The sequence below is a fragment of the Leptonychotes weddellii genome, chromosome 7 (genome assembly GCF_054177405.1).
Source record: "Leptonychotes weddellii isolate Sample4059 chromosome 7, ASM5417740v2, whole genome shotgun sequence".
Taxonomy (NCBI): Eukaryota; Metazoa; Chordata; class Mammalia; order Carnivora; family Phocidae; genus Leptonychotes; species Leptonychotes weddellii.
In genome coordinates this window covers 46559366-46573182 of record NC_138375.1, presented here as the reverse complement: position 1 = coordinate 46573182, position 13817 = coordinate 46559366, and positions in this window count along the sequence as shown.

Genomic DNA, 13817 nt, shown 5'->3' with positions numbered 1-13817 from the left:
CCTGTTATTTGAGGATGGCAAATCAATACTTCCATTACTATTATTACTCCCAAGGCACCTCTCCAGGAGCATCTGACCTGTTCTCTCCTGAGCACAGAGCGGAAAGGATAATGAATCTGCTTCTGAGATCCCATCAATCACGGCAGGAGGGAAAGGAGAAAATGGGAAGAAGAAACATAAGATATATGGAAAAGTGAGAAAGAAAGAAGTTTGAAAAGCCTTTAAAAGCTCAGTGTCTTCCTAGAACTTCCTTGATGGGAGTCTTTGGGGTGATGGTTAAAATGGCAGTACCCTGGAGATGCCAAGTCTATAGGTCAGGGGAATGACCCAGAAATCTGCCTTAATTAACCACTTCTTCTGGTGATTTCATGCACTTAAAGTTTGTAGCTTAAAAACTTAGAGATCTATTCACTCCTGGAAAGATCATTGGTAAGGATCTTGAGATTCTGTGGTCCTGCTGTTCATCTCTCGGAGATAAGTTTTGCAGAATACCTGTATACACACATGTAGGAACGGGACAGCATCTTTTGCATCAACATCAGCTGCGTTCCTGTGGAATGGAGTGGGGATGTCCCTTGACTGACACCCATGATTCGAAAACCTCAGTGTGCATCAGTCAGCCAAGGGGCTTGTTAAAACAGAAATTGGCTGCGCCCCACTCCCAGAGTTTCTTATTCAGTAGGTCTTGGGTGGAGCTTGAGAATTTGCATTTCTAACAAGTTCTCAGGTGATACTAATGTTGCTTGTTCAGGAAACACACTTTGAAAAACTACTGGTTTACACTGTGGATGGATTCTTGGAAAGCAGTGCATACATTGAGGGTTCTTTTTTTTTCTTATTTGGACAGAAAAGAAAATCACCTGCTACCTTTGCACCCATAATCTACTGAACTCACACATACATACACACACACACACACACACACACAGCTCCTCTTGGAAAAAAAATCACTGTATATGGGACTATGCTTACCTTCTTCACTGAACACATCAAGAACCTCTCTCTCCTCTTCCGTGGCACACCTCTGCAACTTAACTTCCAACAAATGCAAACATTAGCACAGTCTAGATTCATCACAATTGTGTGTGAAATTTCCTTCAATAACTTCATTATTTTAATTAAATATGCTCAGTATAAGAATCAAACAATAGAGAAAAATACAAAGAATAGAAAACCCATCTCAATTCCCACCATCCCAGAGATGATCCCTGTTAATAAACGCATGTACATCTTTCAAAGCACATATTCCTATATACATTTATAATTTTACATAAATTGAATCATATAATCTAAGTTATTTTGTGACCTGCTTTTTCTACTTATATAAAATATGTTTTGACAAAACAAATAAAACCTCAAAATTCCTCGGGATATGTATTACTTAATGGAATCTTAATACAAATTAGGAAATGAAACAGTTTATATATAGTGAATATTTACCCACTACTCACAGACCTATCATGCTATTTTTCAGTGCATGTGTGTGCATACACGTGTGTATGTGTCTGTGTGTATTCCATATTTCATTTCTCAGGTTTGCTTTAAGAAGAGTTCATCTCTAGTAAGGATGAGACTTTTGTAGTAAATCAGAGTTCTGGGTCTAAGTTTGTGTTCACAGCACAGATGGTCTGAAACCCAGGGCATGTAGAGCTTCTGGTGTAAATTCTGGATTTTGTCCAGCAGTCTAGGTCTAAGGACACTGATCTCTGGTCACAGTTGAGCTTCACCAATGTTCTGGTCCAAGAATGAGTCACTGACCAAGGGTCTAGTAAGTAAAGGGCAGAAGTGGGCAGGGTGAGAGGGGTGGGAGAGGTTCTTGATATGATCGGTATAGCCCAGAGAGCACACACAGGCTCCACACCCATGCCAGGGGGCTTTCATAAGAACCAAGCACCCCCTTACATCCATGAATGTAGTTACACATTTTTATACAATATCCTTTTGCTACTTTGTCCCTATTTTCCAAATGAGGCTTGGTGTGATTACAAGAAGTATCGCTGACTCAGTGTCACTGAGAAGCCAGTATGAGAATGCACATGCTTTGGGCGTGTCTCTCCTCTCTGGGCCAGACCACACTTTCATTCTGTAGGCTATAAAGAGATGGACATTTCAGCACACCAACAGACAGCAATGAATCAAAGATGAGTTTCCAAGAGATGAAGAACACTCCTTATTCCCCATCAGATATAAAACCTAATGAAAGTCCAGATATTACTTATACAGTCCCAGCCCTCTGCCTAAAGGTAGAAATTGTCATCATCGTCATAGCAAATCTGAGCCTCAGAATAGACCTAACTGACTTGGTGACAGAGGAAGACAACAGAAGATCTTGACCCACAAAATATAGCTAACCACGCCAGGAAATGGAGGGAGCCTTCAAAACCTCTGTATCCCTTTTCCCTGGGAGAAACTAGGGATCCTGGTAAAATCTAATTACAACCTCTTTTTGCCTTGCTTGGAATATAAAGACACAATGTATCCCTAATGTATTTATAGAAGGCAAGGAAGTAGAGATTCAAGTAAAGGGACAGGGGGACCATAAGAGGGATGTACCCATAGTTCTCGTCTTTAAGAGAGACTAGTTCTCTCAGCAGTCCATGCTAAAGAATAACTGTAACATTCTATTAATTCTGTCTGATCCCATGAAGAGGGAAAAATACCATTGCATGGCAGTGCTAGGTGTCTCAAGCTTCGTTGGTGACTTTCCCCAAGAGTCTCCTCTAACAGCAGGTAAAGCACTTAGTACAGCACCTGGATTGCCATAAGTAATCAATATATGTAAACTACGGCAGTAGTTTGACTTGCAGAGAGCATTCATTTAGCTAGCTGGAACCCTGCTCAGCATAGAACTCAAGTTTTCTCACAATTAAATGAGTGCTTTTCCCATGAGCCCCCCTCCCCATTCCTTCAGAGTCTGAGACTTTGCCCTTCTGTCTCCAGTCTTCCAAATTCTTCGGCCACCCTTGGGTCTGCTGTCTGCAGGATCCCTGAGTCCATGATGACAGAGATATCCCAGCTGAAGAACTGAACTTCACAGGTCTGACACTGACACAACCCATGGAATTCAGTTCTCAAAGCTGAGGATACACACCGGCCTTCTGGAGTCAGCACAAAGCCCCCCTCCTTGCAGTCCTGGCCAGCCCCAGCCCTGTAAGATACGAGAGAGAAAAGGCAGGTGAACCCCGGTCAAGTCACAGCACTCATAAGTTCTAAGCATTGGGAGGGACAGGTGTGGTAGACACACACTCCATTAAACAGCGTTAAACACTGTAGCTGGTCTTTCCTGCTTCCTGTCCCTGACACACGTCATCCCCTTTGCCTGCAAAACTCTTCCCTCTCTTTAACAGCAACTCATCCTTAGGTTCTCACCTTCGATGTCACTTCCTCAGAGAGGCCATCTATGGCAAAGACTGCTAACCGTTCACCCAACCTCTGTTTGTCCCCCCTTTCACAGTAATAGAACCCCAGAATTTAGTCTGGGCACATGAACACCCAGTACACCCCAGTCCTGTGTGACTGAGTTCTGGCTCTGAGCAGAAGTGATGAGCCTTCCTGTGCCCCTTTTCTCCTTCTCACTGCTTAGACTGTAGACATGGTGGAGAGCCGCTCCAAGGGAGAAAAAGAGCAACAGGTTAGAAGATCCTTAAAAATTGTAGGGTTTCCATATGAGCCCTAGACTGGTTACACCTGCACTACCACACCAGTGAGAATTAAACATTTGCCTCTTCTAAGCCGGTGCTATTTGGGGATCTCTGCTGGAGCACCTGAATGCTGCAGTTTTTCTAATACCTCTTCGCTAACCCCCATTAGCCTCCTGCTATTCTCTTTCATAATATCCAGTTCGTTCCTTTCATAGCACTTATCATAATTTGTAACTATAAATCTCTCTGTATAATTATTTGATTAATATTTATCTTCCCAGCAAGATTATGTTTTCCACAAGGGCAGAGACCATGCTAGGGTTTTTAACATATATATAACAGCTTTATCGAGATATAATTCACATTCCATACTATTCACTTATTTAAAGTGTACAATACATTGGTTTTCAGTATATTCACAGAGAACGCAACCATCAACATAATTGTTAGAACACTTTCATCATCCCCAAAATAAACCTAATACCCATTAACAGCCACTCCCCATTTCCCCCAGCCCTAGGCAATCACTAATCTATTTTCTGTCTCTAAAGATTTGCCTATTCTGTGCATTTTAAATAAATGAAACCATACAGTAAGTGATTTCCTTATTGTGGCTGACTTCTTTTACTTAGCATGATGTTTTCAAAGTTTATCTGTGTTTTAGCATGTATGAGGACTTCATTTCCTTTCTATGAATGGATAATATTCCATTGCATGGATATGCCACATTTTGTATATCTGCCCATCAATTGATGGGCATTTGGGTTGTTTCCATTTTTTTGCCTATTATGCATAAAGCTTCTGTGAACACTTGTGTACAATCTTCTGTGTAGACATATGTTTTCATGTCTCTTGGGTATACACCTAGGAGTAGAATTGCTGGGTCATGTGGTAACTCTATGATTGACCTTTTGAGGAACTGCCAGACTGTTTTCCAAAGTGGCCGCACTATTTTACAACTCTACTAGCAGTGTATGAGGTTTCAGTTTCTCCACATCCTTACCAATATTTGTTATTCTCTTTCTTTTGATCATAGCCATCCTACTGGGTGTGAAGTGGTATCTCACCGTGGTTTTGATTTGCATCTCCCTGATAGTTAATGATGTTGAGTATCTTTTCATGTGCTTACTGGCCATTTGTATGTCTTGGAAAAAATGTGTATTCAGGGGCCCCTGGGTGGCTCAGTCATTAAGCATCTGCCTTCAGCTCAGGTCATGATCCCAGGGTCCTGGGATCGAGCCCCATGTGGGCTCTCTGCTCAGCGGGAAGCCTGCTTCTCCCTCTCCCACTCCCCTGCTGTGTTCCCTCTCTCATTGTCTCTCTCTCTCTGTCAAAATAAATAAATAAAATCTTAAAAAAAAAAAAAGGGAAAAAATGTGTATTCAGATCCTTTGCCAACTTTTTTTTTTTTTAAGATTTTATTTTATTTATTTGAGACAGAGAGAATGAGAGACAGAGAGCATGAGAGGGAGGAGGATCAGAGGGAGAAGCAGACTCCCCGCCGAGCAGGGAGCCCGATGCGGGACTCGATTCCGGGACTCCAGGATCATGACCTGAGCCGAAGGCAGTCGCTTAACCAACTGAGCCACCCAGGCGCCCTCCTTTGCCAACTTCTTAAGTGGGTCGTCTTTTTTGTTGCATTGTAACAATTCCTTCTATGTTCTGGATACAAGTCCCATATACACGATTTGGAAACATTTTTTCCCATTCTGTGGGTTGTCTTTTAACTCTCTTGATGGGTGTGTGTGTGTGTGTGTGTGCATTTTCCATAATATTACTTCCTGCTTTAGTATAATGTCTGGATCATGGTAGGTACTCCAGAGTTAAGGAAGGAAAGAAGGAAGTTAGTTTTAGAGATCATGTGGCTTAATTTCCTTATTTTATAGATGGGAAACAAAGTGTAAAGACATCAAGATGTTAGCATGATGAGATAATAAAAACAAGGAGCTAGAAGTTAGAAGCGGGTTCTAGTCCCAGCTTGTCTCCTACCACTGTAAGAAGTAGGCAAGTCACATAACTTCTCTGCACATCAGAGACCTCCTCTTTCTAATCAGATGCTGGAAGGAGCAAAGTGAACAATGCATGAGAAAGCATTGCTTGACCATGAATTATAATAGAAGCCCAAGATCAAATAGCTTAATCAGTCAAGTCAGAAAAAGGTGATGCCTGGCCCAATTTTGGTCCAGGGTGCATGCTGGGGCATCATAATTCATATTTCAGATTGTTGCTGATTTCCATCATCAATTGGGATACTTTCTGGTTCAATGCAGGGAAGGAGGCACTATGTTAGTCCCAAATCATACTAATTCTGAGTCTTCCTCCCCACTGAGAGTCGTAAACAAGAAGTGATCCTTCCACTAACTAGAGCCCTGAGCAGGGATTATGTCCTACTCACTACTGAATCCTTAGCACCTAACACTGTGCCTGGCATATGGTAGATGCACAAAACTATTGTTTAATTAGTGAACGAATGAATGAAACCAATAAATGAATGTCAACTGTAATATGAACCTGAATCTCAAAATCTTAATGAAGCAGATGAGAATGAATTTACCAGGGAGAAAGATTCTGAGGTAGCATTTGGGCATATCTAGAGGTAGTAACACAAAATAATTCGAGAACAGGCTTTTGAGTTTGGCTGACAGGGTTGTAATCCCAGCTCGGCCCCTGTCCAGCTGCGTGATCCTGGACAAGTGACTGACCTGAGACCACTTTTCTCACCTGTTCTATTAGGATAATAATAGATCTAGGTCACTGGGTTGCTGGGAGTAAGCCAGGTGATGTTTCTAGAACACAGTGCCTGGCATGCAGTAAACATTCAATAAACAGTAGTTTTATATCAAAATCAGGAATGAATGATGTGATGGATTAACAAAGTCTGTCACAAATACAGAGAAGGAAAGAGGCAGCCACTTATTTTCATCTCTGTTTATACTTCTATACATTTGTTTATATCTGTCACCGTGCTACACCTGTGCCTTCCACTCCTGTTCCATGCCAGGTTTCATGCTCCATTCATCCATGGCCCTAAGCCAGAGCTCCAGGCATTTTTATTCTGATTGGGTCCACACAATTTGGTGATTACTATATACACGTCTTGTACTGCTCATGCTGTAGCATCAATTCCACCTACTCAGGATGATCCACTGGGCACTTGCTTCCCTGGATGGCATGCAATGGCTTCTCTATCACCCTCAACTAAATGTAGCCTTTTATACTTAGAATACAATGCAATAGGGCACCTGGGTGGCTCAGTTGGTTAAGCAACTGCCTTCGGCTCAGGTCATGATCCTGGAGTCCCTGGATCGAGTCCCGCATCGGGCTCCCTGCTCGGCGGGGAGTCTGCTTCTCCCTCTGACCCTCCCCCCTCTCATGTGCTTGCTCTCTCTCATTCTCTCTCTCTCTCAAATAAATAAATAAATAAAAAGAATACAATGCAATAAACAATGTACATACCTGCATTGGAGGGACTCCACTGTTTCATCTCTTAAGTCTTGCTTCCCCCTTTTATGTAAAGGAAAACCAAGACATGGAAGGAGAAAAAGTGATACCTTCACCCTAACGTGCTCCAACATGGATGACCTTGAGATACGAGAGCCAGCAGCCCAAAAATCTAATGGGAAGGGGGGAGCCATGCAACATAATAACTGCCAATTGACAACTGTTTGCCAGACCCACACAAGCCACTTCACATGCAAATCTCACTTCACTCTCACAAGCCATAGGAAGTAGATACTGTTGCCATCTCTACTTGACAAGAAAAAAAAAAATCAAGAAGGAGGAAGAAGAGGAAGAAAAAGGGAAGTAAGACTAGAAGGTAAGCAGTTAAAACACTCACCCTAGCACACACTTTTTTAAAGATTTTATTCGTTTTATTATTTGAGAGAGAGTTGGGGGGGGGTGCGCAGGGCAGAGGGAAAGGGAGAGAATCTCAAACAGGCTCTGTGCTGAGTATAGAGCCTGACAGGGGGCTCAATCTCATGACCCTGAAATCACGACCTGAGCTGAAACCAAGAGTCAGATGCTTAACCAACTGGGCCACCCCGGCGCCCCACCAACTAACACTTTAACCATTCTGCCCCACTGCCTGCCTCTTGGAGAAGTTTTAAAAATAAATAAATAAAAATTTTCAAAAGTTCCTTCCCTAAAGGAAAATAAGGTGGCAACGTATAGAGATGAAAAATAAGGAACCATAGGAGGGGCCAGCAGCTGGTGGAAGGAAGACCTCACTCTAAGACTGGCCCCTAGGAAGACACCCTCCTCCTACAGTCCACTTGGCTCAGTAAATGGAACCCAGGGACCAAGGCTAAAACTGTGGCATATCTGACTCATTTCTTTCACACCCACCATTCAACCTTCTGCAAATCCCGAGAGCTCTTCCTTCACAGCACACAGGACCCTGACCCCTCACCTTCACCCAAGACCCTATCACCTGCCACCTAAACCCCAGCAACCACCTCCTTGCTGCCCCATTCCACTCCTGCCTCTACAGTCTACCCCCAAAGAGCAGCCAGAGGAATCTTACCAGCAGGTAAATCAGATCATGCCACTTCCTGAATAAAGCTCTCCAACGGCTTCCTTCCCACTCAGAGCAAAGTCCAGACCCCTTAGCATGGCCAGCAGACCTGTGTGATCTCCCATCTCCAGGCTCATTTCCTACCATCCCTCACTCATCCACTCCCACACAGGTGGCTTCCTTGCTGTTTCGATTCCCCCCAGGTTATTGCCTTTTCCTGAAATGCTCTTCCTCCAAATATTTGCCATGTTCACCTCTCCCTTCTTTCAGACTCAAGTGTCACCTCATCAGGATCATCTGACCCCCAAGCTAAAATAACCACAAACATGCCCACCCTCACTCCCATGTGCTCCATCCCCTTGCCTTGCTTTTTTTCTTCATAACATTTCTTATTCTGGCATAGTTCTGGTTACTTATTTGTTTGTTATCTATCTGCCTCACGAGAATGAAAACGCCATGGGAGTGTGCACTTTGACCAGATAATGCTTAGTGCAGAGTCAGTCGGTTCTCAGCCTGAGAACTCTTTTTCATTATCATCCCCTGAAAGAGCCTTTTTAGACATATTGTCCTAATCACCCCCACTATGAAATTTTAATACCACAGACTGTACACTGTTTATGTGCTATATGTACGTCTATGCTTCATATATAAAAACAACAAGATTTTTTTCACCCCCCCAAATAGCCAATTTCTATGCTCGGGGGGCATATTTCCCCCACTGGGAATGCATGGAATAGGTGCTTGATGAATATTTGTTGAATGGCTAAAGTTCATGAGGTGAACAGCAAGCTGAAAGACAGACATAAGTTCAGCTGGGGAAATTCCAAGTGACTTCTCCACCCCAACCCTCCAATCTGTAGTATGAGTACATCCTGTCAAGCCGTGTCTGGTGGCTACCCAGTACTTTTCTAATTCAGGTTTTCAGCTTTTTTCCTTAACCCTAATCTTGTTTGCCTCCCAACTCTTACTGCTATTTTGGATGCTTCAATTCACTTTTCCTCCGTCTTCCTCAGCATCCCCAAGCATGCTTTAAAACCCAGATAAGTCCCCCTCCATTCATGCACAATGCATCCTGCATCCCACAAACCATCATTGAGTTTCTATGTGAGCCACACTCTGAAGATAAAAAGATTGTTATGATCCAACCCCTGTCCTCTAGGAGCTTATGGGTACATGAGGGCAGACAAATGGGACATTTAGTACAACATGCCAAATGCCCTAGTAGGAGAGACCATTTGCTTTGAAAGGACAACTGCATCAGCCCAGGGGAATCTCTCCTTCCACAACATCCATCCATCCATTCATTCATTTGTTCATTTATTCATCGTCATTCATTTACCGAGCACCTGCTCGATGTCAGGCCCTGGGACAAATGCTGGAGATACAGCAGGGAGCAAGAGGAACATGGACCTTGCCTTTGACCCCATGGAGATCACCAAATAACAGGATAGACCAAGATCTCAGGAACAATCATACAAAACAAATGAGCTCAAATGTGAGCAGTGCCCCCAGTGGAAAAGCACAAGATCCCATGAAGAACCTCTTGGTTAGGAAGAAGTGACATTAAGAAGAAATCGGTGGGGGCACCTGGCTGGCTTAGTTAGTAGAGCATGCAACTCTTGATCTTGGGGTTGTGAGTTCAAGCCCCATGTTGGGTTTAAAGATTACTTAAAAAATAAAATCTTGAAAAAAAGAAGAAGAAGAAATTCTGAAAGATAAACAGGCTGTGGTCTGGTGAGGATCAGGTAAAAGGGCGTTGAGGCAGAGGAAACAGAATATTCACTCTGAGATAGGATGTGACCAGGCACAAGTGGGGACGGGCTGGGGCCCCTCTGCTGGAGCCAATAACAAGATTAGGGATGGCGTGGAAGTAAGGGTGGTCCAGGCAGCCCTTCACATCAGCCTTGCTTAGGAATTTGGAGTTGACTCTAATAGAAGACAGAGGAAGCAGGGAAGCAATGGGATGCCCAGTGCACTTTTTAAATATTCTGGGCTGGTGTGGCAAAATTTGGGAAGAGGGCAAGAAATAGTCCTGCATATCCATCACCTAATCACACAATTTAACACTGGAGCCTGCAAGGTTTTGAATACATCAGTGCAAGTCTGGTGAGACAATGACTTTCTCAGAGACAGGTATGATATTTTCAACCTCTTTAGCCCCACCTCATAACAGCAGTGCATTGCACATGGTAGATGATTAGAAAACATTTCTTGAGTAATTATACTGTAATAAATTCTAGGCTTTTCTTATAACTAACGACTCCTCTCTGCCCATGGAAAGATTATCTCTTGTCCCCACTCTCCCACCATCTGCCCAACCAGCACATTCTTATTTTGAAGACCACTGTAACTTCCAGACAATCTCCCTACAGGCGCTCTGAACAGTTACTGCACTGCATGAACAGGGGATATCAGAAGCTCTGCCCGGACGGAGTCACCCAGACCCTCCAACCTCAGGTTCCTCAGAGTGTGCATCTCCAGCAAGGCAGTAGTTCGCTCCTGGGCTGCTCATGCAGCCAGGTCAAAATGAACTTAAACTGTACAGCCAGAATCATTTCTCAGCCACAATGGAGAATGGGACAGAGAAACTCAGAAAAGTAATTGCCTCCTATTTACCAGAATGTACTCTGCACTATGAGCCATTTTGTCAACTTCATGAGATTTGTAGTCAGAAAATAGAAACCAAAAACAATACAAAGGATTTTTAACCATTGACCATTTACACTTATCAACACTACTGTTTTCTCCACTGTTAGCATTTCCCCAGTGTAGAGCCCAGGAAAACTGAATTGTATTCAATCAATAAAAAGTTAAATTCTTTTCTAAGACTGAGTTCCATTGTGTAACTCTGTTGGGCAAATGTATAATTTATCCTATGAAAAGAAATCTCTCACCTGACTTGGTCTTGGTTCATTATGATAGTAGAGTTATTCACTTCTATTTCCAAGAATTCATCCCCTTCTCTCTTACGTATTTTCCTCACCATTTGAGGGGAAAAATAAAAACTAACCCAGCAGTTCTTACAAATATAATCCTGCCAAACAAAATTACTACTGTAGCATTCTGCTCTTGCTATATAGGGTTAGAATAAAGGAATGCATTTTCAGTATGTGACGCTTTTAGGAGAGCTACTAATCTATTATAACTTTACAAATCTAAAATTCTTTCAAAGCTAAATTAATCCTTGTCTTCCAGTTCACTCCCAAAAGGTGTAAAGGAGATGCATCCATATTGCTTTATATGCTCACTCTAAAAAAAAAAAAAAAATAGTTCCTTACATAGCACTTTATTTTTAAAAAGTTTTTAAATAGTCTGCATAATTATCTCATTTAGATCTCTGCTCATAGCCTTAGGAGGAAAGCTGGAACACACATGGCAATATTAAAGAAACAGGGTCAACAAGTCTTTGCCAGTAAAAAACTGCAGGGTTATCCACTAGTGTTGAACTTCCCTAGTCCTCTGTGTAAAACAAAATCCACTGATGACCATGAGGCAAGTTCTTGCAATGAGAAAAGAGACTTACCAGAACACAACTCCCCGAACAAATGATCACAGCCATGTGACAGGTGCCCAGCACCTCTAGGCTCTGGGGCCCAGTCAGCCAGGAAACAGAGCCTAGCCTAATATAAAATATGCTTCAAGTCTGCAGAAACTGTCTGATGGCCGGATTCATACAACAAAAGTGGACAATTCTTTTCTCTCTGGTCTTCCAGCCTATCCACTTCAAATTTGGTAATTTCTTCTATTTCGGGGAAAAAGAATTCAAAGCTCCATGCCCCTGTGTCCATGACCTTGATTATCTGTCCCCCTGTGTACAGGCTCTGCCCATGTCTAGGGTCCATGCCTTTGTGGTTACTAAGGTACCATCTCTGGAGACTTCTCTGACTCCCTCCCACTCCCCAGCTTTCAAGGTTTACCTGTCAAAACACTCCAATTTCTAGTGTGTATTTCCCTGGAGAGGCACAAAATGTCATATTTGCCCTGGATGTAGCCTCCCCACCCCTTGCACAGTGCCCAGTGACACTCAAATAAATAAACATCATAACAATTACCATAATAGCTTAGATGTATGAAGTACTTATGTGTCTCATTTCAAATTCACAACAAAGCTACAAGGTAGGTACTATGATCAAAAGTATTCCATAGAGGAGAAAAGGTTTTGTGACTTGCCCAAGACAGCACAGTCAGCAAGTTAAAAGAACTGGAATTTTCAGCCTAGTCATTTCAATTTCAGGACCTAGGCTGCCAATCAGCCAGCTGCCCTGGCAAAGTGAATTAACCAAGCCTCACCAAAGTCATCAAACTAATGAGCCTTCTCCAGCCTTCTGCCCCTCCAGCCCAGGCCAGGACATTCCTCTCTCCTCTCTCTCAAACCAAATCCTGGTTTCACTTGAGGAAGTGAGCCCTTTGGACAAAGGCAGAGACAGCCCACAACTCCATGTCAGCCAGATCGTCTTAAACACTAAAAATAATCATCCCCACAAGACGAGTTCTCAGGCAAGCTTAATAGCAAACATTATGGTGTCACAAAAGCTACTGCTACGAAAAAAAGAAGGGGGGTGGGCAACTAAGTGACATGAACTGCAGGAAGGCACGTCTTCCATCCATCGCCCTCTGCCTTGCAAGATGATGGTGCCTTTCGACGGAAAATGAACACAGCATTCCCGAAGCCATCCAGTGAATGAATCATGTAAATCCTCAGTCTTCTCCTTATCCCAGATTTCTCTCTTCCCACTGTCATTACCACCTTGCTTAGAAAATCATTTCTGGGCTTTTCTGCTGCTCACAGAGCTGGATTGTCACTTAAAAGCCTGTTAACTAACTGGAATTGCTCTTCTGTGGCTGCAAATAAAATTCACACGCAGCTCAGATGAGTTTATCATGGGAGTTGATTAATTAGCAGTTACGGAGCTCTGAAAATAGAGTTCCATTTCATTAACGAAGACATGTAATTTTTTTGGCAAATACCGTCGATTTCAACACAGTTGCTCCACGGTGGAGAAGATATGGAGGTAGTAGAAAAATGGGAAGTCTGTGTGGTTATTAGGCTTGAGATCAAATATAAAGGACTTTTTAAAATAATAGTAATAGCTAACATTGAGCTAGGGGCTGTCCTACCAGGGTCTGTTCTGATGCTTCATGTGTATTTGTTCCATTGGTCCTCAGGACCATCCTAGGAGACAGGCGCCATTATGATTTGCATCTGCAGTTTACACGGGAGGAAATGGAGGCACATGGCTAGGGCCTCCTAGTAGGGCCAGGGTACAACCCTCACATCGCTTGACTTCAGAGAGGTGCTTCTCAATCACTGCAGGGGTTGGGGGGGGTGGTGACACCTAAGCATACTTGCAATGTCTGCAGAAAATTTTGATTGTCTTGAGTAGTCAAGGGTGCCAGTGGTATCTGGCAGGTAGAGGCCAAGGATGCTGTTAAACATCCTACACAATGCACACGATAGTCCCATAGCCAGGAATTACCAGTCCCCATGGCACGCGGGTGGCTCAGTCCATTTAGCGTCTGCCTTCGGTTCAGGTCATGATCCCAGGGTCCTGGGATCAAGACCCGCATAGGGATCCCTGCTCAGCAGGGAGCCTGCTTCTCTCTCTCCCTCTGCTGCTCTCCCTGCTTGTGCTCTCTCCTGCGCTCTCTCTCTGTAAAAT